This window comes from Phasianus colchicus, chromosome 10 (genome assembly GCF_987193195.1).
Source record: "Phasianus colchicus chromosome 10, bPhaCol1.hap1.1, whole genome shotgun sequence".
In the NCBI taxonomy this organism is placed as follows: domain Eukaryota; kingdom Metazoa; phylum Chordata; class Aves; order Galliformes; family Phasianidae; genus Phasianus; species Phasianus colchicus.
This window is the reverse complement of record NC_143445.1, coordinates 1,944,648-1,971,392: the sequence shown is the minus strand read 5'-3', so window position 1 is coordinate 1,971,392 and position 26,745 is coordinate 1,944,648. Positions and strand designations below refer to the sequence as shown.

The following is a 26,745-nucleotide window of genomic DNA, read 5'->3' as shown; positions in this document are numbered from 1 at the left end:
AGAAGGAAGCAAGTGGAACCCCAGCATGGCCCTCTTGCTATGCACAGGCTGCTCTGGAAGTGCCCATCTGTCATTCCTATCCATGTCAGCAGGGCATACCTTGACACCTGCCGAGGATCTCAAAGAAGAATACGTGTTTGTTTGCCTAACTTTATTTGGTCAGCAGTACCTTTTAATTATGTCTTTCCTTTATTATGCTGACAAATGGCTGGAGTGGCCAACCATAATTATTCATCCTTATTAAAATAGACCTTGCTTGATACCAACAAAACATAAACACGGGGTTTATTAGAGTCAGGAGGAATTGTCCATTGTATTAATTAGTCTCATTTCTCATTTAAAATTGTATTTTAGTAGTGGATAAAATTAAGTGAATTCTCTCAATTATATAAAGTGCATTCGGTGAGCTGAGCTCTATCATACAATTACACATAGCTTTGGGATTTAAGGAATTGCTCAGTACCACAAAACCTTCAGCAGAAAGAAGCCTGGGGGTGATATTAGTCAAATTGCTTATATAACCTGCTCTTTTATTAACATGAAAACACAGACTATGATTAAAAGCTGGAAGCCACAGAAAGAAACTATCTGGACCAGTTTAGTAGACTAATGCTGTTTATTAAATTCTTAAAATACTCCAGCACATGGGGGTTAAGAAAGGAGAAAATTTAGAAAATTCAGATGCACCATTTCCCTCCAGCAGCTGTCTAGGTTGTACCATCTGCACTGCACTTAGTATGCACTGTGCATGTTATTTGAAGTCAGATGGACACAATATTTGATTTTACTGCAATATTTTCATAAAAATAAAGATTTTAAAAGCTAGTATAGCAAAAATGGCAGTACATTAAAAGGTTGAAGACGACCTGGTGATCCCACCGTGCAGCTGAACCGAAAGAACAGGGCATGTGGCCACATAAATCAGATGGATGCATGGGACTGTGTTCTGGCCTCAGCATCACAAGCACCTTTCCAGCACCTCTCCTCCAGGATCATCATGCTTGCACAGCTGGGTACCTTGGCTTCGCTTGAAGCACACATGAGGGCAGGTGTCTGTCCTAATAAACCAGACGTTTCCCATCCACACGTAGGTTAACTAAATGATCTTCCGGAAGACACACGTGCTCAGAGGAGTGACCAGCTTTCTGTGCATTCACATTTGGAGCAGCTGGAATTTTCCAGCTAACTGCTCAGCACAGTAAACATCAGAGGACAGCCTTAGCCTCCTTAGCCTGCAGTTAATTTCCTTTAGCTTATACTGAAAGGTCTCCCTGTTTTTTCTCAGACTTTCCTTGTGAAATGGAAAGAGAATTTAACAGGGGTTTTGGAACAGATGTTTGAGGAATCTGATATTCAGTCTAAGACAACTGCTTTGTAAAACCATTCCTTATTTTTGTATAAGCCACTTTATGAACCCAAATAAATAAAACTCTGTTCCAAAGTTGCCCTTGTTTACTGCTGCTGCTGCACTGAACACTGCAACTTGAGCTTGCATTGAACCAAAAAAAGAACTTTCCACAGCGTTACCAAGCGGCACCATATAATTAGATCAAAATTATATCCACTGCGTTATTTGTCATCTACAAAGGCACTGAAGGTCAGCTGTTGACAGAGAAATGTGGTATAGATCAACATCCATTCTTTTTGCACAAAATCTCATATTGATAGTGAGCTACTTACAGCAACTAGCAAATACATTTGCTTACCTGATATCTTACCCAGTACTGATCTGCAGAACTACAAGCTTACTGACACCCAGAATCCAAACACAGAGATTTCCTTCAGCAGTATGAATTCAAAATTAACACCATTCATATTTTGGAACATGCTTCAGAGGACAGCTCTTCTGCCACAATGCAAAGTCCTCTGCTAACTCTGGAGATTTTGGAAATCCAAGCACTGATACAGAGCTCCAGTGTGAGCTCATGCTGTTAGAAATGTAGAAAGAGCAGGCAAAAGACTTGCAGAGGTTAACACAAAGTTAATTCCCCAAAGAACCTCATTGGAGTCCTCAAAGTTTCAGAAATAAACAACAAAAGCTTTGAGTGCAGAAGTCTAAAATCAGAGTCATACTGAAAGATATAAAGAATTCTGGAGCGTATTGAGTTGTCTGCCCTACTGAAATTGAGAGAAATAGCTCAAGTTAGGTCAAATGAGCCCAGTCTTCATTTCCACAGAATCACAGAATGGTTTGGGTTGGAAGGGAACTTAAAGCACATCCAAGTGTCAACTCCTGCCATCGGCAGGAACACCTCCCAGCCCATCAGGCTGCCCAGTCCCCACCCAGCCTGGCCCTGAGCGCCTCCAAGGATGGGGCATCCACAGCTTCTTTGGGCAGCAGTGCCAGGGCCTCACCACCTTTTTGAGTGAAGAACTTCCTCGTAATGTCTAACCTAAACAGCCTTTCAGTATCTAAGAAGGGACTGTAAGAAATAAGGGGACAGACTCTTTAGCACGGCCTGCTGTGACGGGATAAGGGAAAATGGTTTCAAACTGAAAGAGGGGAGATTTAGATTGGACATACGGAAGCCTTGTACAGTAAGAGCGATGAGGCACTGGCATAGGTTGCCCAGAAATGTGCTGGTGCCCCAGCCCTGGAGACATGCAAGGTCAGGCTGGACCTGGCTCTGAGCTCCCTGACCAAGCTGCAGATGTCCCTATCATTGCAGGGGAGTCGGACTAGATGACCTCTAGGGGTTCTTTCAACTCAAACAATTTTATGACTCTCTGTGATTCTAAATCTCCTCTCTTTTAGTTTAAAATCAACTTTGTACTTCTGACATAAGATCAGCAAACCACGCGTGCTTTAACCAGCCATAAGAACAAGCAGTTTGTCAGGTATGAACTTACACCCTTTACCTCACCAGAAAACAGGCAGCTCCCTATCCCATTTTCCCCTTGTAGAAAGACACCCCAGCCACCCACAGAGACTAAATCTCCCCTCCTGGGCAGCACAGCCCATGGTGAAAGCCTCACCTCCCCAGGGCAGCTGCGGCTGGGATCAGGGCTGGGGCCCCAAGCAGCACTGGAAGACAGCACAAGTGCCAGGCTCTAAGCCTCTAAGCTCAGGATCCAGAAATGTGGTGAGAAAGAAGCTTTCTGCTTTTATCTTCCGTCAGGCTTTTCAATTAATGTTTCTAAATGTGATTGCTTTTTTTATTTTTTTTTAAATCTCATAAAGAGGCAACACCACCTCTGACCAGTGATTGAAAGCATACTCTTCATTTCTTTAGCAAAGAACTTTAAGATATTCAAAAGGTTTTTTCAAGCATGGCAGATGCATTTATTTTCCACTTAAGTGCGACTTCAATCACATCTGGATGAACAAGGAAATTCATTAAAACACATTCTGATCTTGCTTCATGTTTTAACTGACTCTCCTACCACCCACTCCATCTCTCAATATCACATAGACAGGTTTATCAAACTGCTAAGGATCACAGATGAGTATCCTGTAGAAAACCCAACCATGAAAAGGAATCTTAATGCGTTCTAGGGTACAGGAACAACCCCTAAAGCCACTGGGTCACAGCAGAACGCAAAGGAGATGGCTTCTAACCATTTACAGCCCTGTCCAAACGTAACAGTTTTGTTCCAAACTGCCAGCTGCTTCACATGTCACATCTTGGAATTGGAAAGCACAGTGCATCTGCAGAAGAAACAAAATAAAGGCATCAACACAAAAAGATGCTGACTGCATTTTCAATGCTGGCGAAAGAAAAAAGGAATGAATAGTCCACATAGCCTCATGCTTCTATCAAAGGTGGATTGGCCCTCAATCTTCTAGAGGATAGAGCCAGAGGCACACTGGGGGAAACAGAATGCTGCAGGAACAAGGCTTTTTTTTTTTTTTTTTTTTTTTTTAAATGGAACAGTAATGAAAGCAGCAACAGGTAATCACAGAATCCCATAACTGCAGGGTTGGAAGTGACCTCTGGAGATCATCTGGTCCAACCCCACCTGCTAAAGCAGTTTCCCTAGAGTAGGTTACACAGGAAAGCATCCAGATGGTACAAATTCAGATACTTATAAGCATTGATAAGATTCCCTCTCAGCATTCTCTTCTCCAGACAGAACAGCCCCAGGTCTCTCAGCCCTTCCTCATAAGGGAGATGCCCCAAGCCCCAAACATCTTTGCAGCCCTTTGCTGGACTGTCTCCAACAGTTCCCTGTCTTTCCTGAACTGGGGAGCCCAGAACTGGACTCAGATGTGGCCTCACCAGAGCAGGGTAGAGGAGAAGGAGAACATCCCTTGACCTGCTGGCCAAGCTCTTTGTAATTCACTGCAGGACACCACTGGCCTTCTTGGCCACGAGGGCACACTGCTGGCTCGTGGCCAACCTGCTGTCCACCAGGACACCCATATCTTTCTCCTAAGAGTTCCTCTCCAGTAGGTCAGCTCCCAACCTGTGCTGAAACATGCAGTTATTCTTTCCCAGGTGCACGACCCTACACTTGCTCCTGTTGAATCTCATCAGGTTCCCCTCTGGCTCACCAGTCTGTCCAGATCTCATTAAATGGAAGCACAGCCTTCTGGTGTGTCAGCTACCCCTCTACCTCCTGATCACTGATTGAGATGTCCAACAAGACTGGACCCGGTACCAACCCCTGGGGAGCAGCTCCAGCTATGGGCTCAACCCAGATGTGCCACTGACCTGCTCTCTGAGCTCTGCCAGTCAGCCAGTTCTCAGGAAGAGAAGCCTGCCCCTTTCCCCCAGTAGGAGCCTAATCCTTCAGCTGTGCCCATCACTCTACCCAGCAGCTGATCTGGACACCAAATGAGCTGCCCCTCCCATGCCTGACAGCACATCCTAGCCTCTTAAAAATTTCTATTTTTTTATGGGCTATCTGTAAGAGAGCAGCAAAATACTGCGCCAACCTGAGGCTACAGGCAAGGGTAATAGAAGAGCGCATACACCACGCTTCCTGCACAGCACATAAAAGTATGTTTCACCTGGGAAATAATAAGCTCTCACATCCAGCTCATCCCTCTGCAGCCCAGGGTACCCAGCCACAGATCACAGCCACAGAAACAACCTAACTGAGCAGAAAGGCTCCCCAGCTTGGAAAGACACCCGCCACTTTCTCCAGAAAAAAACTCAAAGCCCTTCAGCTGGGGTTGTTTTTCAGCAAAGCCTCTGTAACAAAGCTGTGTGGGAGAAGGAAGGAATGAATGCCCCCGAGGCTGTTGTGAAGAGCACACTTAGAGCAGCTGCCCGCTCTCTTATCTAATCTCAACTTGAACTGAGGTTTCTCTTGCTTTGCCTGCAGTGCCCAGATCCCTCTGTTCCTGCCATAGGCAGGCACTGTGCCCGGGTGCTCCCCGCTTCACACACACACCGTGTGAGCTGTCCCTTAATGCCACCCCACCAAGACTGTCCCCACCATCCCTTCAGCCATTAAATGCCTATGAACTGCCAAATCCCTCAGGCATTTGAAATATTAACCGAAAAGGGTTAATACAATACACCCAGCATTAGAAACTGGGGTGAGGCTGACAGTCAAGGAGAGCCTGAACTGGAGTTAATTAATACATTCTCACTCAGATTTTTTTCCCTGTTTTGATAAAAGGCAATTTATAGTTGGCATAACTGTCAGAAGACCCCATGACCCCGAGTCTAATTATAAAATATAACGTGGAACCACAAACAGAGGATCCCAGAGAAGAAAATCCCTGACTTGTGCAGCTTGCACCTTTTCCCATTTCAGCTTTCCTTTCCTGGGGTGCAGCTGTGGCTCCAAGCGCATGACAAGCACCGAACATGAATGTGTGTTTATTTAGAGACACCTCTAATGTGTTTGTGTTGTGTGTTTCTAGAGCTACAGACCAAAACAGGCACGGCAGCCACCAGGAACCGCAGAGCAAATAAATCCCCAGAGGGGAAGATGAGAAGAGTTAGTTAGCTGCTGCATGCATCTTCATCAGGGAGAAGCTGGAGCCGTTTTAATTGTTCATCAATCAATTAACGGCACTCTCAAATGTCTAATTAAGCAGACAACTGGAATTAAGCAAAGGGCATCTTCAAAGTGCCAGCCCTCTTAGCTCAGGCACTTCTTACATTCAAGTGAGTGCTTGATTAAGGTGTGCTTGTGCAGAGAGACGTGCAGAGAAATCCTCAGCCATACGAGTGATTCATCTCTCCAGTGAGCCTATGAAAACCCAACTGCTTGGCAATGCAGTGTAACCTTCACAGCCAAGTGAGCACTCGAGATGGGCGGCACAGTGTGGAGCAGAAGGGCCTCAGCACACAGGACTGCAGTGCAGACACTGCAGTGCTTCCATAGGCATGCTGGGCCCTACTGGGGGGAGGTTGCAGGGACAAGGCTCACACCGCAGCAGCGGGAGCTGGGCTGCCTGGCAGGGCAGCAGGGCTCAGCTTTGGGCAGGTCCTCCTGCTGCAGACCTTGAGGTTTTCCCACTGTGGGAGGAGGCTGCTCCCGTTACCCAAAAAGCAGCCTAACCAAGGGAGAAGACAGCAACAGGATCCAACCCAAAACCAAACCCCAAAGCCATTCTTTGAAAAGAGGACAAAATATGCCAGAGGTCCCTTTGGCCTCACAGGCACATTTACCCGCACAAGGTCAGATGGACCTCAGGAACAACGCAGTGACACTGACAGAGCTATCCTCCAAATCTCTCCCCTGGGTTTAGTCCCGAAGCGTGATACTGTGATACCAGCTCTGACCTCGAGTTGAACTTACCAGCACACACACCAATCTGGGGAGATCATTTTTCTTTCATCCATGTCAGCTTTTTTCCTGCACTGGCAGATACTCCATCTTCTCTTCTGCTTCTCCACTTCATCCAGCAGCACAAATTACCACCAATACCTCAAGCTGCTTGCTTTCCAAACACATAAGCTGATAAGACAGCAACTGCCAGCTTTCCTCCACTTTGCGCAAGGAAACCGTGACACCAGAATTTGTATTTCTAAACAGATCTGGGCACTTCAAAACAAAACAGAACCACAACAAACAACACAAAAAGCCAGAAGCTATCCTCACTACCACCAGCTACCAGGTGCTCTTGCAATGGGCATCAAAGGGAAAGAACAAATGCCCAACATTTACAGCAGTGGAAATTATCTTAGTACAACAGTCTCTCACACATACAATCAGAGTGGAAAGGCCTGAAGTGTGAGCATATTTCTTGCTTTCCTTAAATATTTTCAGAGCATTCTGATAATCATTTATGCTGTTGTCTCTGTACTTAAGTACTCTTATGAGGGAAACAAAAAAGCCATACAGACAAGCAGTTACGACAGCACTTTCCTGGAGCTCTGCATCAGTGAACTAATATTGACATATTGCAATATTGATAGATTTTTAAGAAATTTCAGATTTCAAAACTTTTAGTAGAAAGAGTCTAGAGGGAACAAAACCAGACCTAAACAAGAAGAAATCAAGCAAGCTCTTCCACAAAGAAAATTGCTATCAGAATTGATGCTTCCTGCCATACTAAAATTCCAATAAGCATTTATCTCAGCAAATCCTCAGCAGTCTCTGACATTTCTATTATTGGGGCTGACTGGGCTCATCCTGCCCTTATGAGAATAAATAGCAGAACAGAGCCCGGGAAGGGAGCTGCCGCAGTAATGTGCCCATCAGTCATCAACTCAAAGCCCTTCCCCAGCAAGCGAGAAAGCTGCCTTCTCCCAGACGTGGAGCAGAAGGTCATGGGGCAGAGAGGGCAGACCAGCAGCTGGATCCCACATGGCATCTGGCAAGGTCGTGCTGGCAATGCCCAAGCCTGGGGCAGGCTGCAGTGAGCAGAAGAGCCTTTGGGAGCCTGGTCCCCTGCAGGGCTGACGGTGAAACCTCTGGGCTCCTGGCTGCTGTGGAACAACACTTCTTCCTGTAATACATCTTCAGGACCAGGTAACACAGCAGCTTTGCTCTGCCAGCAGAGAGGGAACACCCTCCTCCGTCCCACACCTTGAAGCTTCCTTGTCTACACTTAAATTTTTTTTTAAAAAGTAGTACCTTTTGTTCCCTTTTTCTCATCCTTCTCCTACCTGACAGAATGACAGACTCCTGGTCTCCCAGCTGTGTGCCCAAATGCCTGAAAAAAGGATGTAAGCTGGAGCCAGGCTCCTTCCAGAGGCACCCCACACCAGGACAACAGGCAGCTGGCATAGCTGAGACCTGAAGGCTCTGTCTGACAAGAACCACTTTTTTCCCCAGCATGAGTGTGACTAAGCACTGGTACAGGTTTCCCAGAAAGCTTGTGGAGGCTCCTTCCTTGCAGATGCCCTAACACTGGTCCTGATGCTGGCTCCTGGTGGCCTTGCTTGGGCAGGTGACCTCCTGAGGTCCCCTCCACCCTCAGATGAGCACTGATGGCCTGTCAGCAAACCTAGATTTTACAGCACAGCAATACTTTCAACATGAAAGCACAGATGTTGTTCTGCACACCAAAGTCAGCTCTAGTGTCAGCAAAGCCTACTACTATTCCACAGTACATTTTTTCACTATTCTAAGTGATAGAAAGGGAAAAAAGTGAAAGGGTTATTTTTAAGATATTTGCATACTTTGCAGACTGAGGCTGCTGAGGCTGCAGTCAGGAAGCAATTCCAGTGAGCTTGGGGAGCTGTTTGCCCCGCAGAGCCATGGCAGAGCACGAGCTCCAGCTGTACTGGATGGAGGTCAGCACCCAGCAGCGACGACAGAGCTGTTACCAGGATAACACCATACCTGCTGTACTTCCACTCTACAGCTCTCTACTATTTGGTAAGCCAGGTCCAAAGCTTTAACTATGCCAACACACTCCTTGACAAGGTTTGTTTTCAACTTCTGGCAGTGGAGTAAACTTGGGGTAATCTGGCAGTGGCAGATCCATGAGGAGCACCTCAGAAGCAGCAGGATTCGGGTGTCCCCTCCACCACCACTGCTTCAGGAGCAGGGATGGCTCCTTTCCCTCACCAAGCTGGAACAGCAAGGAATTCCTCTCTGCAAACTGACTTACTCAGTACACCTTTTTAACCTTCAGTGTTGAGGACACGTGTTCAGACATCTGCTCTGCCACATTTTATACAGAACTCCTATTTTTCTCCTATCACAGAATCTCAGCAAAAGGGGAAAATATATTCCTGTAACACACTGCCTTTACTTCTGCTTATCCGCTCTGATCCAACACCTCCAGGCTTCCCATATCTGTTTGAAGATGGTTTCAGAACTCAACAAGCCTGTACCCTTCTATTTTCACATTCATTTTTCTTCTTCACTGATACCACAAAGCAATCTGTAATTCACAATCACATCCGTGTCAGGTTCCCAATTTTAAGAAGAGCACCAGGCACTTTAATCTTCAAGCAGATTACACATTTCCTGTTAGGACTTGAAATCTAACTCTGTGCATGCGTGTGAGCGCCTGCACGTTTCTTAAAATTTGCTACAATAAATATATAGGTAAAAGAGAAGAACTAACAAAGAGTCGACAGATCTCGTTTGGGGGCCTGGAATTACTTTCACTAAGAACGAGAAAACAAAGCAGAAGGGCCCACTTTTCCCCCACTCTACTGCTGTGGGATCAGGGACACATCCTTACACCAGCCCCGTCCTCTGCTCCTCATGGACCCACCAGCCCCGGCCCCTCAGGGCACCTGCAGCGCCGTAATGACACAGAACACAGCCATGTCTGCAGTAAGGCAGGCTGCACAACACTGAAAAGCTAACCAGGAAGAAAAAGCAAAATGGCACCTATTTGACCGTGTAATACTCTACCACGGAGGGGCTGATAAAGTAAGCTTAGTTTCAGCAGGCTCTCTGTTGGAAGGAGCTGGAGCTCACAGGGCTGCAGAGCCACCAGCATCTGGCCAGGGGCTGGGAAGATAAAATCCCATCTCTCCTGGCAGGGTCTGCGGTGCAGGAAGGACCTAGAGATGAGATGTGACTCGGGTTACTGGAAAGCTGGTGTGAGCTCTGCCAAAGGAAAGTACAGAAAGATGAGCGATATCAGAATTACAACAGAAAGTTCTGAATGCTTTTAAAAATAGATTCCCTTTAAACTTATACTGGCAGCACATTACCAGCAGTTATTGATACACAGGATGCACATCTCATAGGCTACATCAAACCAGAGCCCTCTGCACTGCCCTGCTTTACCCTTGGCCTGAAGGGAATGCTGCCAGCACCCAGAAGGCTCCACTCCCTGGGCTCCTCCATCCCCTCAGCAGCATGCACCATGCAGGCACCCACCAGGCCCTGGGTAGGGTCACTCAGCGGAGCACACACTGGCTGCAGTCAAACACTGATCATCACCAAGAGTCTGCTTCCAGTTCAAACCAGAAACTCTAATTGTTGTACATAAGCAGCACTTTTACAGCCAAGCAATGGAATGACCAGCTTCTTCCATGTCAGACCAGAACAAAGCAGCTTTTAGTAAGGGAAGAAAGTACCTTATATTAGAATTTTGAGCACATATATATATTTTTTCCCCCCATACACCCATGGAAAAGAACAGGACAGACATCTCTGTTCTTTCCAGTGCTCTTTGCCAGGAGCCAAATACGTTTCCTACAGCCTCAGCAGTGCTGTGGGTTTCCCCAGCGTGACAGCAGGACTGTGCTGATGGCTGAAGAACACTGCCTCTTTCAGGGAAGGAGCAGAGGGCTGTCAAGGAAGGGAGCCTTTGACTGAAGCTGTGTGTGGCAGTGAGTCTGATGGGAAAAACTTGGTGGAATGTCAAGGCTAGCAGATACGGCATGCAACACTTCTGTACACAGTCATTTTCTGAACTGTGATAACCACAGAATGCCCTAAGCAGTTTGCTTTGCTGTACGTGAATGGGGGACAGAGGCCAGCAGTGTTCTGCAGTTAATCACACAGCACAACGCACAACAGTAGCCAGTGAGCTGCCCCCACCAGTACCAATGAAAGGAAATGCTGCAGAAGTGACAGTGCACACCCTCACTAGCTCAGCCCACCTCAGTGTGGCACTTGTGCCCCTAATGGCACCTGAACAGAACAGTCTCTTGTTAAGCCTCCAGCCCCAGCATCACGCCCAGCACGCGTCCAAAAGGGGCATGCAGAATCCTGGTGCGGAGCCTGCCTTGCCATGGCAGCTCCCAGAGGGAAACCAGGCTGCCCAACAGCTTGGGTGAGGTATTGGGTCTTCCCAGGAAGAAAAACATAAAGAGAACAACCAGTGGAAATGAATTCTGAATATCAGGGCAATGTAGTGCTGAGATACGTTAGAAAACACACTGGTGTCCCAAACATACTGCTAACAGACAGCCGGTTAGAAACGGGCTGGAAGACAACACAGCATTGCTCCAAACCAATATGCTCTGCAGGCTTTATTACATCTTTTCACCTTCTGAGGCCCACGAAATGTGTAATCACCTTGCTGTTTGCTCCCTGAGCTCTCCATCAGGCCAAGCACCATGACAGTGCAGGATGAGCTGTGCTCTCCTTTGCTTGGGGACAGCCCCCTGTTCCTCTATGCTGTTCCTCAAACATCTGCATTTGTAAGAGCAGAACGAGACACAGGAATTGCTCACAGAACCGGAGGTCAGAAGTTTGGAGGCTTTTTTCCATGCTTGCACACGGGCAGACATCCTGCGCTTGGCATAAACAGTCAAACGTGATCCAAACCCCAGTGTAACAACACACAGAACAGGCTAAGAGACTGCAGAGAAGAGCACTCTGAAGAGGGAACAGGACATGATGCCTAAGAGTTCTACGTGCTGACTCTCACCAACCAATACACAGAGAACCCCGTGAGCATCCAATGCTGCGCAGGGATGTGCCGCACTGCACCGCAGGCAGGGAGCAAGCTGCATGCAGCCACTACGCCTCTTGGGCTGGAACAGACTGACTCAGGCCCATCAGAAAGAAATGAACCAGTACTGTGTGATCTGACTTGCAATAAGCTTTTAGAAACGAAGTCAGGGTTGGACAGGAAATGAATTTGGCAGAGCTCGGACTCTCACACAGAGCACACCACATCGATCCCTCGCTTCTTATTCAGATTCTGGAAGAAAAAAAACCACCACACCAAAAAATATCCCCGCATATACAAAAAATACTATCAGTGATCTTCAAGGACTCGGAACCAAGCAGAACCAGAGCAATTCTCCACACAAAGATTCATAAATAATCAGGCATATTAGTGCCTCTCATCCCTTGCTCCACACCCACAGAAAGAAAAACAAGCCTTCATTCCAGAGAGTTTTTTTTACACAACAGCGTTATTTGTCAGCTTGTTTTCACACATGCATTTCCTAAGATAAGCCCATGTCAAACTGAAGAGCGGGCAGCAAGCCTGGAGATGTATCAGTACAGCAACTCTCAAAGTATGGAGCTCTTACTTGGAAAGAAAACATTCCTGCAAGGCACACATCGCTGCGACCTTTATCTGCTGCCACATCACAAATATTAATAAAATAGTTTTCCACTGTCCTAAATACCACTTTTATGCCATCTTCCCTCATCTAAGTCAGTATTAACCAAAAAGCTGGATTCGTCAGCATTGCTTTTGTTGGGTGTGAACTCTTTAGTAAGGAACTCACTCACGCAGCCCACAGCAGGGCCGCTGCTGAACCTCCATCACTCGAAAAGAGCGGATTTCTGGACTCAATATTACAGCTCCAATGAAAGATGACTCAATCCCTGGGGGGACCTCCCAAGACTGCAACCTAATTCATTGGGCTGTGAGCAAGTGCAGGGGCCATTCATGCTACATGTTCATTATTCAGTCCTATCTGATGCTTGGTGTGGAGCACCGTCCCTGAACTTACCTAGAGCAGGTCCTTGACTCTGCAACAGACAAAACCCATCTATTGTGCACTAATGCAGTGGTTTAATACCAAAGCGTCGTGCTCGGCACGCACAGGGTCCTCAGTCCTACCAAAATGAAGAGAAATCCAATACGTGTCTGCTCAAGTCCAGTTGCTCCATCCACATGAGCTAAGGAGAAGGGCAGCTCCCGGCACCAGAGGAGCGCTGTGCAGGACAGCGTGCTTTCAGCCCAGCATCCCACAGTGCTGAGTGCTGAACCAAGCGGAAGCATCCACCTCATTCCTCTTCAAGGACTTTACAGCTCTCCCCACAGCAGCCACAGCAACAGCTGGGTCAGAGCAGGGCGCTGAGATCTCCTTCCACAGCTCAGGGAGAAATCAGGCTGCTTTAAGTCAAGCAGATTTTGAGGCTGAAGGCCAGCCAGAAACCTATGGGTATTGAGGTTAGTCCTCACTCTTAACCTTTAGCGCTAAGCACTTTAAATAGGGAAAATACTCCAGTATTTCCATAACCACCCAAAGGCACTGGACTTACAGGAAAGGGCAGAGCATTACCGCTGCCCCTGAGAAAACAGGTGTTTGCTCTCCACATTTATTTTATTCCTTCAACCTTGCTGCAATCCATTAGGGTTTAAACAGAATTTACTGCTGCGTTACCAATGGTGTATGAGAGTTTCCCTGTTTCTGCTTCCACAGAGAGGAGGGACAGTGCAAATACGAAGGAAAATAAATAGAAAAAGCAAACAAGCAAGCTTTAAAACTAATACTGAGGGAAGGCTTAGCAAGTACAGTGACAAGAAGATTCACAGAGGTGCATAAGAGCATACTGCTCAAGATTATTGCACTACATTCACCAGAGACAATCTGAAAACAAGCTGATGCCTGATGAATACCCAACGAAACCAGCTATTTGGAAGACCTTTATTTCTTGTTATTCACCAATAACCAAAAACACTACCGTGATAAAACAGTACCACAAACTTACACTGACCTCTGATATCTGAACTTGGACAGAAGGCAGCACAGAGTCCAAGTGAATGGAGCCATTCATGGCAGCGCTCCCCGCGCGCAGCCGCTCCTAGCAGAGCAGCGCCCACCCCACACATCTGCAGTGCTCACAGAGCAGCAGCACTCACTGCGTGCCACCTTCTTTAATACACACATCCACAATGACTACTTTACTTTGCCTTCCCAACTCCTCCCCCCCAGAGGACAATTTGCACATCAGCTTTACAAAGCCATCTCCCACGATTTAGAGTGCTTGGCCTCGGCACTATGGTTGGGCAGCACACGGGTACCACAACTGCCACTGGTTAGTGCACTCAGAGGACGTGTGTGACAGCATTAACTTCAAAGATGAGGTACACAAGGTAAACTGACTCTGCGTTCCATCTGCACCAAAAAAAAACCCCACAGCAACATACAACCTACCTGTTGACCCTGGGCTTTCAACCAACTAATTTTTTCTGCAGGTACCCCATATGAACATGAAGGAGAAACTCTTCAAACGATTCTTAGGAGGACAACTTGTCTCATTTAAACTGAAGGTAAGAAGATCTCAAGAGGAGATATCAGTAAAACTCAGTTTCATATCTGATCACACTCATGTGTTGCAACAAGAGCCCTTGCTACAAATCTATTTGAAGTTTTAAGGAGGCTGCCAACTTCCTAGGAGCTGAACACCAAAAAGGCAGCCAGGGGAGATGCCCTGAGAAGAAGTTAACTGTAGGGGGAAATTAGAAAAGATCTTCTGAATACAAACCATAGAACATGAACCGTGCCAAAACATGCTCAGAGTTTTCCGTCATAGCCTTGTAAAACACAGGAGACAATTGTCAGGAACAAGACAATTCCTTCTTTTAAAAAGGAAATTTATTCCACTGTAATTCAAAATGCAAGCCTCGTTAAATTTATAAACTTCACATTTTCCTCTGTTGTAAAACCCTGGTCCTTATGTGCCAGACCTTGTCTGAGACCTCAGCCCACATCCCAGCACTGCCGCAGTGCCGGTGCTCTGCCAGAGGGAGCTGCAGACAGACACCACCGCACAGCAGCACCGGGTTCCTCCTGACCCACCGCGCACAACAAAAATGGGTCAAACTATTTCACAGCTTCCGTTAACACATTCCCTCAAGCAACTCAATTCCCTTGCAATCCTACCTACCTCTGCACTGGGAGAGGGCTCAGAAGCTGGCAGCCCCTCCTGCCCGCTGTTGGAGAGAAGCAGAGGTAGGCTGCAGTTCTGCAGCTGCCTGAAGCTCACTTCGAGCAAAACTGGATTGCTTGCCGACAAAGGTTCCCCAGGGAGCACAGTTTGTGAGACAGGCTGCCCGACATCCAGCTCACTTACCTCAAGGTCCTTTTCCCTGGAGCCAGTGGGAGTTTGATGCTATGTACGATGTCTGAAGGCACACACTAAGCTCTAGCATGCCGGCTGTAAGGGCAAGCTTTCTGAGCTGCTGAGCAACACCAGATGCCTGTAATGAACAGCACTGGAGATGAGGACGTACAACTCCTGGAAGTTTGTACAGTAACGCTGCTACGCACTTCACTAAATGCATAACAGCATTACATCAGATCTAATGGCCAGTGAAAATATGCATGTTAAAAAGAATGAGATAATCATCCAAACTGCTTTCCTTAAAGTCCAGAAAGCCTGTTTTCTGTGTCTTAATCAAGTTCATAAAACAGTGTTTGATCCAATCTGTTTATCCCAAAAGCCAGTTCTGCAACTGAGGGCAGGCAAACACAATTCTTTGAACCATGTTGTCACTCAAAAAACTGCACTGAAGCAGTTCATGTGCTTCTGCCACGCTGAAGAAGCCAAGACACCAGTCTCTCCCTGGATTAATGTTGCTGTGTCTTAGGAGACTGGAGAGAAAGACATGTCTTTCATTTTATTAGGGGCTGAATCTATTTGCTGCTTCTTGAAGGTGACACATGCTGAGGGTGGACATACAAATTCCACACACCTCCTTTGTGATCTGAGCAGTTCCTTGCAGATAATTCAGTTTTCAAGTCAATCTAATTATAATCCAAAGTTAGAGCAGCAAAGACTTTCAAGTACAAAGTGAGGAAAAAGGAGCAGGAGGGAAAGCCATTCATTAACAGAGCAGCACCGGAGCAGTGCCTCACGCCCTGGGGCTGCAATCCCCACCTCATTGCTCAGTCTTTATCTCACTGTTATGGGAATCAGATGGCAAATATTTCACTTTCTTTAAACTAGGAGGGTAACCCTTAAGTGATCGCAGAGACGCTTGTTTTTTGTACTGATTCCTTTTTTCAATCTCAGATGTTCCAGCATGAGACGCCGAAATAGTATTAACCCACACTGTGGGGACGATTTATTCAGAGATGGGAATGAGAGAGGCTGTTAGGGAGAAGAATTTCATCCCCCATAACACCTTTAATAAAAAACAATAATCCATTCAGTCCCCTCTACTTTCCATCATCTCCCCTGTATTTGAGGAAGCTACATCTGCCACATCAATTGCTGCTGGAATTCTACTTCTAAAACTTCAAGTAATTCAGATCACATGGTAATTCTCAGCCCAGCAGACAGAACCTCTTCACTTTGGGGTGTGATTTGGCACGGGGAAAAAAAATACTAGGAATCCACTCGCAGCTTGCAGGCACAAGTTCTGCCTTTTGCTTTGGGTTCCGCAACACGGAGAGAGATGCTCCCCCATTCCTGATTCAGTTACAACACGTCACCACCTCCACACCCACAGAGCAGCTCCAGGGCCCCACAGGGCTGTGCCAGGACCCCCTGGCACCTGACCTCACTCATTGGTCCTCTTAGTGTGCTGCCAGCTGCAATGAAGCACAAGGAGCTTCCACAGCCACAACCACAGGCAGGGTGCGTTCTGCCCAGGCTGTGGCCACTCATTTACGGCTGGTCAGAACCCAAATTAGGCTCATGGGATTGCAGCAGAGGTTCTTAGCACAGCCATAGCAGCAGCAGCAAGTGGTGCTGTGCAAGGCCGCACCGCTCCAGTGCAGCTCTGATCTGCAGGGCTGCAGCCTTTGCCATCTGCTCTCATTGCCATCGGCAGTGCTCCCAGCTGCCTGCCAGGGACTGACCCCCAGTGCCATGCACGGCCTTCCAACAGCCTGCAGGAGCAGCTCTGAAGATGGAGATGTCCTGAGCAAGGCACATACTGCAGAGGTGGTGTAATTGAGTGCAGAACCGAATGGAGACGGAGCAATCTGACACAGCACTTGTTGCTTGGTGAGCACAGGGCTGAGCTGCTGTTGCTCACAGCAGTTTGTTTAAGGTCTCTACATTTACTTATCATTCTGTGCTTACAGTGGAAGCCCTTCCTTTGTGCTCTATGCATGGACACGTGGAAGCAGAGCTCACTTCTGGGAGCTGCTCTTTAAATACATACATACATACATACATACATATATATATATATATATATATATATATATGCATATTACTCTCACCTGATTGCAATGATCAAAACCAGAAGAACACAACAAAAACGTATCTATTCGGCAAATTTGGTCAATCAGCAAGATACACCAAAGGGGAGCATTTTCTAAAGGCTTTTGAAAAGGAATCCAAAGTCATCCCACCCAGAGCAGGCCTTGCAGAGAACTAGAGATGAGCACAAAGAGAGAGGAGCACCCACCCATCATCCTGTAGGGCAAGACAATGGCAGTGTGCCTGAGTGTGCTGGCAGCACAGTGACTTCAGCATCATGTGCTGCACTGCAGAGCTGTGCTGGGGTGAGGGCACTGGCACCAACTTGAAGAGCATCAGGAAATCTCAACCGCAATACAAAGAAGTTACTCAAGGGAAGGGAAAAAAACCCACAAAAACAAAAAACAACCAAGTAAAAAAAAATAAAAATAAAAGCAGCACTGCATGGTTTATACTTCCCTTTTGTATGTGCCTTCTGGAGCTTAATGCTTTGGGTTATATCTTTCATCTCTTTATCATGAAGGGGCTGTTTACTATTGTATGAGGTTTTGCTTTTCTTAATTTGAGTCAAATTTCTCACAAAGGCCCGTTGTTGGCAACCAAACGCTCTCTATCATCAGGCTTGCGATAAAACCTCATGAATTATCAGTGCTGGGGTTTATGTACAGCAGCAAAGTGCAAATTCTCCCACTTGGCTGCGGCTGTGACAAGGCTATCTATCAGTCGCACAGCTAAGCACAAACGTAACACAAACCTGGCTGCTCTCGTATCTTGCACTGTTGCAGCCCCAGCACACAAGTACTCAGCCCAACAACTCCTCATCAGCACTCTTTGCTTTAACAAGCAGGTTCTCTTCCTTTGGAAAGACCAAAGGCAGAACACTTTGTGAACTCACAGCACCACGAGTGGCATCTGCTTAGCTGTCTGTGGATGCACCTAAGGAGATGTCTCCAAGATTGGAAGGTACAATTTCAGCTCCAAGGAGGGGATTTCCACCTCATAACAACAAGTCATTACAGATGAGGTGAGGTCTCACCAGAAGCACTGCATCCAGATGTGGAGTCCTCAGCACAGGAGAGACATGGAGCTGTTGGAGCACGTCCAGAGGAGGGCCACAAAATGATCCCAGGGATGGAACACCTCTCCTACAGGACAGGCTGAGAGCTGGGGCTGTGCAGATGGAGAAGAGAAGGCTGCGGGGAGAGCTGAGGGCAGCTGTCAGTATCTAAAGGGGAGTGACAGGAAAGAAGGGGACAGACTCTTTAGCAGGGCCTGTGGTGACAGGACAAGGGAAATGGCTTCAAGCTCAAAGAGGGGAGATTTAAATTGGATATAAGGAAAAAGTCTTTTACAGTGAGGGTGGTGAGGCACTGGCACAGGTTGCCCAGAAAGCACCACACATCCAGACCTCTCTATGTGACTAAGCATCATCTGCAGTCTTCAGAGGCCTTTTCATCATGGCCTGATGTAGTTCACAAACAGGCAGGACAGTCACTGCAGCAGACTGAAATTCAGCATCTTCGTGATCCTGCTTCTGGAGCTCTCCCTGGGTAAGCACTGAACTCGTGCTGGAACTAACCTGCCTCCAGAGAAAACCTACAATCTGTTTACACAGCTACACAGCCCAGAGAAAACACTCATGGCTTTGCATTATAACTGAGCCGTAAGTGAGCTTCTTATCACTACGATGCATCTGGCCATCATCATTAGCATTGTCCTTCCTTGCTTTGAGAGAAATGCAGCTGTGATGCAATTGCATCAAGGATCACACTCAATCTGTGTAACAACTGAGAGCTCAGAGATCTTTCTTAAAAGTCTAAAAGACGACAACTTACAACCTACCATAATGCAACAGTGAACAACAGAAGTAGGGGGACCTACACACACTGAAGACCTCTCTGTCAACTCAGACATCTGATTACAAGCATGCTTACAGAAGAATCAGGACTTCTGTTTCCCTGCAATCTTCTATTTCAACCTGCGTACTAACGAGGCAGCAAATTTTATCAGGAAGAAAATATTTCCCCCCCCCAAGTACCATCAATCTCAATACTGTATAACCATTTATCTTACTATTTAACCATTTATCTTAATGCTATAACAGTTAAAACATAACTTCACACTCTGTAATCTCCACGACTACAGGTTAAGGAAAGGCACTGCTCACCTGGCTGAGCAGAGTACACGTGCCTTTCTCTTTGGAAAAGCTCTCAACATTTGACTTTGAAAGCTGCTGGAGCCCCTGACTAAGGCAACACAAGCACACAGCTGAACTGAGGGATGTGCACAGGAAAAACAGCTTAAGTATTTTCAAGCACTCAGTTGCAGTTCGTTTTACAGCACTGTTTGCAAAATGAGGGAAGTACAATTCTACTAAAATTGATGAATAGGATAGGCTGCCTAACAAGTCCTTCAGAGATAAAAATTCATAGGCAGTTTCATCTCAATGAACTGTAACAAGCCCTCAGAAAAACGTGCAATTTCACATATCATGAACGCTGCCCAACGCAAGCACCTCAGCAGATCGGCTGTGGGGTGGTACAAAGTTTGGGAGCTGAACTGGAGAGGCACTGAGCACCCAATCCCTATTCTTAAAGGTAAGAGGGGTTGCAGGCACTCAGCACATCTTAGGATTAACCTTTAGGAATAGTAACTCCACAAGTGCACAGCAAAGACTGGCATTCTTGAGGCAACTGGTCACATCTGTAGCTCATTAAAATAAAATAATAATAAAAAAGATTAACTAGCAAAATATATCTAAAACAGTTTCATCCCCAAGGACCGGAAAGAAATTAAATGAGCCATACACTGGTCATATTGCTTAACGTGCAGTTGGAAGGTACTCAGAAACCACAGTGACAGCAATAGCAAAATCTGAACAGACCAGGAGAGACAGCTGAATGTCTCCAGGGAGCATTACAATACAGCTTATGCTCAATGTCAAAATAAGTAAGAAACATCTCCAGTGACTGCATGTATCAGAAATTGAATAAAAGATCAATTCTGCTTTCAAACAACAAAACTAGGAAGTCCCTTCATTCTGCAATTGACTTATTTAAGATACTGATTTGCTTGCACAGGTTGCCCTCATAAATGCTAGTGCCTGACCTCCTGATCACTTGAGCTACTTCAGGATTTCTGAAAGCCATAACCAATGGTTACAATCTAGGTAGTAGCTGTTGCATGGGATCTTCACTCTGATGTCAGCTCCTAGTGTTTTATTACATGAATTTTCCGTTCTCAGAAAGCGTAAGTTATGCTGACAGCTACCACTTCAGTGCCCACAGGCAGCAGTGTGAAGCACAGAAGCAGCTGGGTCAAACAGAGGCAGCTGAACATCCGTGCTGCTCAGTTCAGATGTCTGAAGAGAGACTCTTGACACCATCTGCAAAGTAAGAACCATCTGACCTGCCAGTTTGGCTTTATGGGAATCCTGAACTAAACCTCAGCCCTTAGACCTCACTTCCTGGGATGAGCAACTCCTTGATGATCACGATCATGACTCAATTCTCGCTGTGATGAAGTCTTCAGAAAATGCAATGTCAACCAGGTCTGGCTAGGAAAAGTCCAACAGGAAGAGCCTCAGCGGCATGGAGACAACATTACTTCTGTAGACAGCAGCATCCCATCAGTAATCTGACGTACTCCAGCAAGCATCTCACACAGAAGTTTCTAGGGAAGCCAACAAGAAGTGCATGAAGAAAAGCCATTGTGTTGCTCATAGGAGTTTAAATACAAATTAGATATCCATGCAAAATAACACAAAGGGCCACCATTTCTAAAGAATCTCAATCCATGCTACTGTGTGGAAAAAGTGAAATACAGATGCCAGATCCAAGTCCCAGCCTGACGTACAGCACTGAGGCTAAGAAACATCCAACAGAAACCAACACTCCTATAAAGGAAAGGAGGAAAGAGCACAAAAATGCCAAGAAACATCACTCATCTCCTCCTTTAAAAAGGAGGACTTACAAACACTGTCATACTCGGAACCAACACAGAAGATTGCAAAGATCAGTAACAATGGAAGAAAAGATAGCAGAGAAGCCTAAATCCAGCAGCGCATCTCTTCAGCCCAACAGAGCAGCGCAAGTTGAAACACTGCTACTGACAAGCAAGAACAACAGACAGAGCAGTCCTCAGCAGTATGGACCAGACCCAACCGTGACATGAGGGCTTGGCTGGTCAGGGCATCATGCACACAATGCAATGGAAAAAAGAAGGAAGCAGAACCGTCCCTTTAGCAGCCTGCTGCAGCTGGTTGGGCAGAACATGGAAGCACACTTACAGCCACCCTGCAGTCCTGCAGCACAAAGCACGTACTGTCAGGTGCAGCTGAACATGAATGACAACTACAAAGCAACACAGAGTGACAGGAGAAGCTCACAGCAGCTCCAGCAACTGCCTGAGGACACATCAGGAAATCCAGTGCATTAAAATAACGCTTTCCAATAATGGTCTAGTTAATTGATGTAAAATTATAGCTGAATGCCTGTAGAAGTACTTATGACATCTGCACTAGTACCATTTCAGTTCATCAGGATTAATATTATAACACACACCCGAGAAATTAACAAGCATTGGTACTATAAAGCCTTTAAAGTGGTGTTTTGAAATACTTTATCTTTCTTCTCCCTCCTCCCTGCCCTCACAAACACTCTTCTGCAAAATCTTATTAAAAATAGAGGTGTTTTCACAAATCTCATCCACTTGAATGACGATGACTTTCTTATTTCTGCACCTGAGGAACACTTCAGTTCTTGCTAACACCAGAAAAAGAGGCAGGCCTGGCACAAAAATTAGTGTGTTTGCTTAGCAAGGTCGTAAAAAAGAAAGAAAGAAAGAAAAAAAATAGAAGGTGGCAAAACCTCACCTCTCCACCCCCATAAACAAGAACAAAACTGGAAATACTAACTATTGAACAAGTTACAATCACAACAGTGGAAAATAACCTCAAAGCTTTACTCTGCCTTTCACATACCTCTGGGTTCAGGGCGTCCATCCTGCGCTGCTGAAGGGAACCTGGAACCAGAGGTCAGGCAGAGGAGCCGCTCCCTGCCATGCCCGGCTGATGCCCCTCGCAGAGCTGCTCCAGCTCCCCAGCCCCACGTTGCAGGTGCTAACTTGCTCTTATCAGTCTCAAGTGTTGCTCCTCAAGCAGTGACACACACAGAGCTCCCTCTCAAATCTCATTAAAATTTAACGGCATTTGGCGCCTTTAGCTTTCAGCTTCAGAAGTGAAGTTTCAACCTCAGACAGTCCCTGTTTTTATTTTCATACCTCGCCATGCTTCATGTGCTAGCAGAATAACTCAGAAGTTGACAGCCAGCCCTTCTTACCCTCCACCATTCATCACCTTTCATCAATTGCTAACAGCAGTTTCTTTCCCATCCTGTGTGTTTGCTTTCGTGTCAGGGTTCTCCTGTCCTCAGAGCCCACCTTCTCCTCCTGACGTGACTTGAAGTTTAACAAGAAGAGAAAAAAACAGCAATGATTGGAAAATGTTGACCTACAAGGGAGTATTTACGGTCCATCTGGCATTTCTTACAACTTTATTGTTCAGGGGAGCTGTGCGGGTAAGGGGGAATGGTTTTAAACTAAAAGAGGGGAGATGTAGGTTAGATGTGAGGAGGAAATTCTTCACTCAGAGGGCAGTGAGGTGCTGGCATTGCTGCCCAGAGACGTGTGGACGCCCCGGCCCTGGAGGTGCCCAAGGCCATGGATGGGGCCGGGCAGCTGTAAGGTCCTTCCAACCCACCTATTCCAGGATTCTGTGATTTGAGATTTGATAATAGCAAACTCATTATGGAAAGCCAGGAATCCTATTAACTCTGACAGGCTTGGGCTGAGACTGTAGAGACTGCAGCAACACCTAGGGGAATGTTACTATCTGAAGGAACCTATCTGCTAGATATTGAAGAACAAAACCAACCCCCCGCATATCAGCCACAAAACAACCACACACAGCTTGAACAAACGCACGCCCCAAGCTGTACGTACCAGGTTTAGTGTCCCTTCTGTCCACCAAAAGACACAGCAAGAACAGATAAAAACATCAGAATGGTGGCAAATGAGAAAAGCCTAGCAGGTGTCCAGCAATCAAAAACTATTCCATAGCCTCATAGTGGACAGAGCAGATCACCTCCTTCAGAACAAGGCCAGAAGAGATGCAGCTCTCCAGCAACACATCTGTCAGTAGGACTTTGTTTTACGGCCACACTTCAGCAGCCCACATCCCACCTGTCCCCACCAAACGTGTGACTGGGAGGAATCCTGCCTGTCTGCAGCTCCGCTTCCACTGACACGTTATGCTCCGACATAGCATTAATACAAACACTAACGCCTGTCCCGTGAATAACGTGCCTCCTTCTACAGCACAGGAGAAGAGAGAAAAACATTAAAAACAGATGACAACTATGTCACCAAATGGTGCAAACACAAAGAAAGGCACGAGGTGCTGAAGCACTGCAGCAACACCAGGGATAGCTGTAGCTCAGCAGTGCCTGTCCTGCCTGGAGGTCACATGCTGTTGTTGGTTTTATTCTTAAGAATGAAAAACCTCAATAGCTACTATCATCTCACCGCTTTCCTCCCCTCACTTGTTCTCCATATAGGCAGATGCATTTTATCTGCAAGGAAAAGAAAGGTTAAAAGCATTTTATGAAAAGCTAATAGATAAAACTGGGCCAAAAAATGCTTCAAATGAGTCCAACAGCATAACAAATTGCACAATGTGTGAGTGTGCTATAGAGATGGAAGGCAAGGTGATGCACTGCACTAAGGCTTAGGGTACTCATTATGTAGCAGTTACAAAGCATGACATCCAAGCACTACAACTGAGTCCCTTCCAGTTTATTCTCTGCAGGACAGTTTCAGCTACCCACCACCTTAGCAGCAGGGTGCCCTGAGCCAGCAGTCAGCAAGCTGACACGCTGCACCCCACAACGCTGCGGCTGTTCTGGCAGCAGGACACAAAGACAGGCACCCAGACTGAAGGACACTGCTGCCCCACCACCTGCAAGGAGATGCATCTCAGCGCCAGGAAAAGTTGGGCAGCGGCAAACACGGAAATCCAGGAAGCATGGACTTGATTCACAGTCCTGGTGGTTTCAGTGCTGCTGGCTCTCAGCAGACCAAAGGCTGAGCTCTGGGACTGAGCGCAAGCACGCAACACAGAAGACTGAGTATTAGGCTGGCAGGAGCGTAGCTCTTGTCAGCCTATCTGCTCTGCGAGCTAAATGCAGATCAAAGGAAATAACAAATACTGCTAAGCAAAACCTCACATTAATTAAGGGCTATAAGAAAAGAAAGCTTCAGAAAAGACCCTTTCCTTCCACCATAGGAGCCCTGCTATGTGTGTAAGGCTCACCCTGCTGCTGGGGAGCACAGCACCGCAGCCCCACACAAAGCACACAGCCCTGCTGGGCCCTGATGCACGTGGATGTAAAGTTTAGAAAACTTTAAAAAACTCAAATACAAAGTGGAATTTGTTTGTGATTAAAGGTGGGATTAAATGCTAAATCTGGGGCAATCAGTAGCGCTGCTAATGCTTGGGGCAAGACTTCCTGTTCCAGCCAACCCTCCTATGCTTTGCCTTGAGACCACCATCCTCACCAGAGGAAAGATGATGCTCTGGAGGTGACTTCTGTCTCCCCCCATTCCTCAGCAGTGCTGCACCAAGCACAGTGCCTTCCATGCCCCTGCCAACCAGCTGCCAAGCCCTGCAGGAAGCTCACATCCCACTGGCATCCCTCGGCTGTACCTTCTTTTCTCTGGAACAACAACAAAAAGTCACCCTTAGAAGCTCTGCAGCTGGAAGCCCATTTGTAGGACTCGGCCCCACTGGCCTGGCTTCAGCTTTGTTCTCCTCTTCCACAGGCAGTGCTGAATCTAAGCACCGTGTTTACAGCCGTGAGGTGTTGCTAACCCCAGTGCTATTTTTAACTTATAGTAATCCATAACAGCAGCAATTAGTTTCTGGTAAGCAAAAGATCTGCACGCTCACACTTCACAGGAACAGATTTTATTTCTTCTCTTCCGTTTAAGCATTTTTATTAGCCAGATGGATCATGAAATTATTACAAAACCTGGGATGTAAACTCTTTGAAAGCACCCAACTATGAATGCTGCCTTCTAAAGCAATTAATACTGATTTATAAACATTCAGGATTAGAGAAAAATACTTAATTCTCCCCTAATCCTTCAGCCAGCACTGCTCTGTATTCAACACACAGGAACACAGATTAACTGGATTGAAGTTAATAGCATTTGGAGGACGGTGCTGGTCAGCCACACGTAGCCCCATGATACGCAATATCTTCTGCCACAAATGCACTGTAACCTATGGGATTAAGACAAATCCAAGACTGCCATTTTCCTGCTCCATTTCCAGCCTCTGCTGTAACCTTACAAATATCAAGACTAAAGACACTGAATCTTTGAAGAGAACCAAAGCAAACACCTTGAACTATGAAACAGTGCACTACAATAGGACTAAGTCTAAAACTAGCACTTAATATGTACCTTACCCGTGTATTACACTTCCCTATGTATTATTTCTGTTGAGTCGTTGTGAGAGCTGGGATTTTTTCCCAGCCCAACTGATGACTGTCACTGCTGATGCCCTTCTGCTCCTGATAGCTTGGTGACAGCTTTAAAAACCAGCTGTCTGCTATGCAAACAAAAGTCTTACTTGCTTCAGTTGATTTTTTTTTTTTTTTCCAGATTAAAGCTGCTACTGATAGGAACAAAATTTGTCTGAAACCTGCTTTTGGACAAACCACATCAGAACTGCCTCCTGTTGCATTACATTCGAGAGATTATTACAAGAACAAATATGGCTAAAGCCAGCTGGACAGTCTGGCAAGGGGTAGGCTGCCAAGTGACTACATGTTGCAGCCAGGTACGAAGAACAAGAATAGAAGAAAAGTCACACAACAACACAGACCACACAGCACTCTTACCTGTTGCCTGCTGCAGTTCGTCTGAGAGCTGGCTGAGCTAGAAGCATTGGATGGAAAGAGCCTAAATCAACTGCTGCCCTCCTCCAGAGCAGCTGTGCACTGGCATTATCAAGAGCACATGCTTCAGTGAGCACAATCATCAGCTCAAGGATTTCAGGTGTGCCACAGCACAACCCGGACCCACAGAACTAACCTCAAGGTCTCCTGCTCCGCTCCCCTGGGAGCCCACTTTACCCTTGGGTGAGCAAGTGTTCCTCAGGGTTACTTTTCACATCATCTTCCCTCAAATAATCAGATCTCGCACTTACACTGCACTGAGATCTCAAAACCATCTCAGTGCTTTACAAACTTAACAAGATAGTATGCATTTCTCTTTCAGGGTCACTTCACCCAGCACTCAGATGCAGGCAGCCCAGGGATGAAATGCTGCTGCAGTTCAGTGTTTCACTGCAGATTTTATAGCAGAAGAAAACTACCCTGCTACACATCAGAAACATGCTCAAAACTGGCTTTTGTTCAATGCTCGCATGTCTCATACTGGAAAAGAAAGGACAGTTGTTCACTCTGCCAGACCTCAAATACTCTACAGACCTCTAAAACTATATAGGTT

General features: G+C 46.4%; 1 protein-coding gene and 1 long non-coding RNA gene across 2 annotated transcripts in view; both read right to left on the bottom strand.

The window, feature by feature from the left end:
* GPC1 (glypican 1) overlaps positions 1-26,745 on the bottom strand; it is a 162,908-nt gene that overhangs the window by 111,238 nt on the left and 24,925 nt on the right. The window lies entirely within an intron of this gene.
* On the bottom strand, positions 2,107-26,206 carry LOC149916515 (uncharacterized). Its single transcript, XR_016469523.1, has 4 exons — positions 26,136-26,206; positions 18,209-20,844; positions 15,091-15,217; positions 2,107-3,649 (listed from the first exon to the last, which is right to left on the bottom strand). It is a non-coding gene; the product is annotated as an uncharacterized LOC149916515 (long non-coding RNA).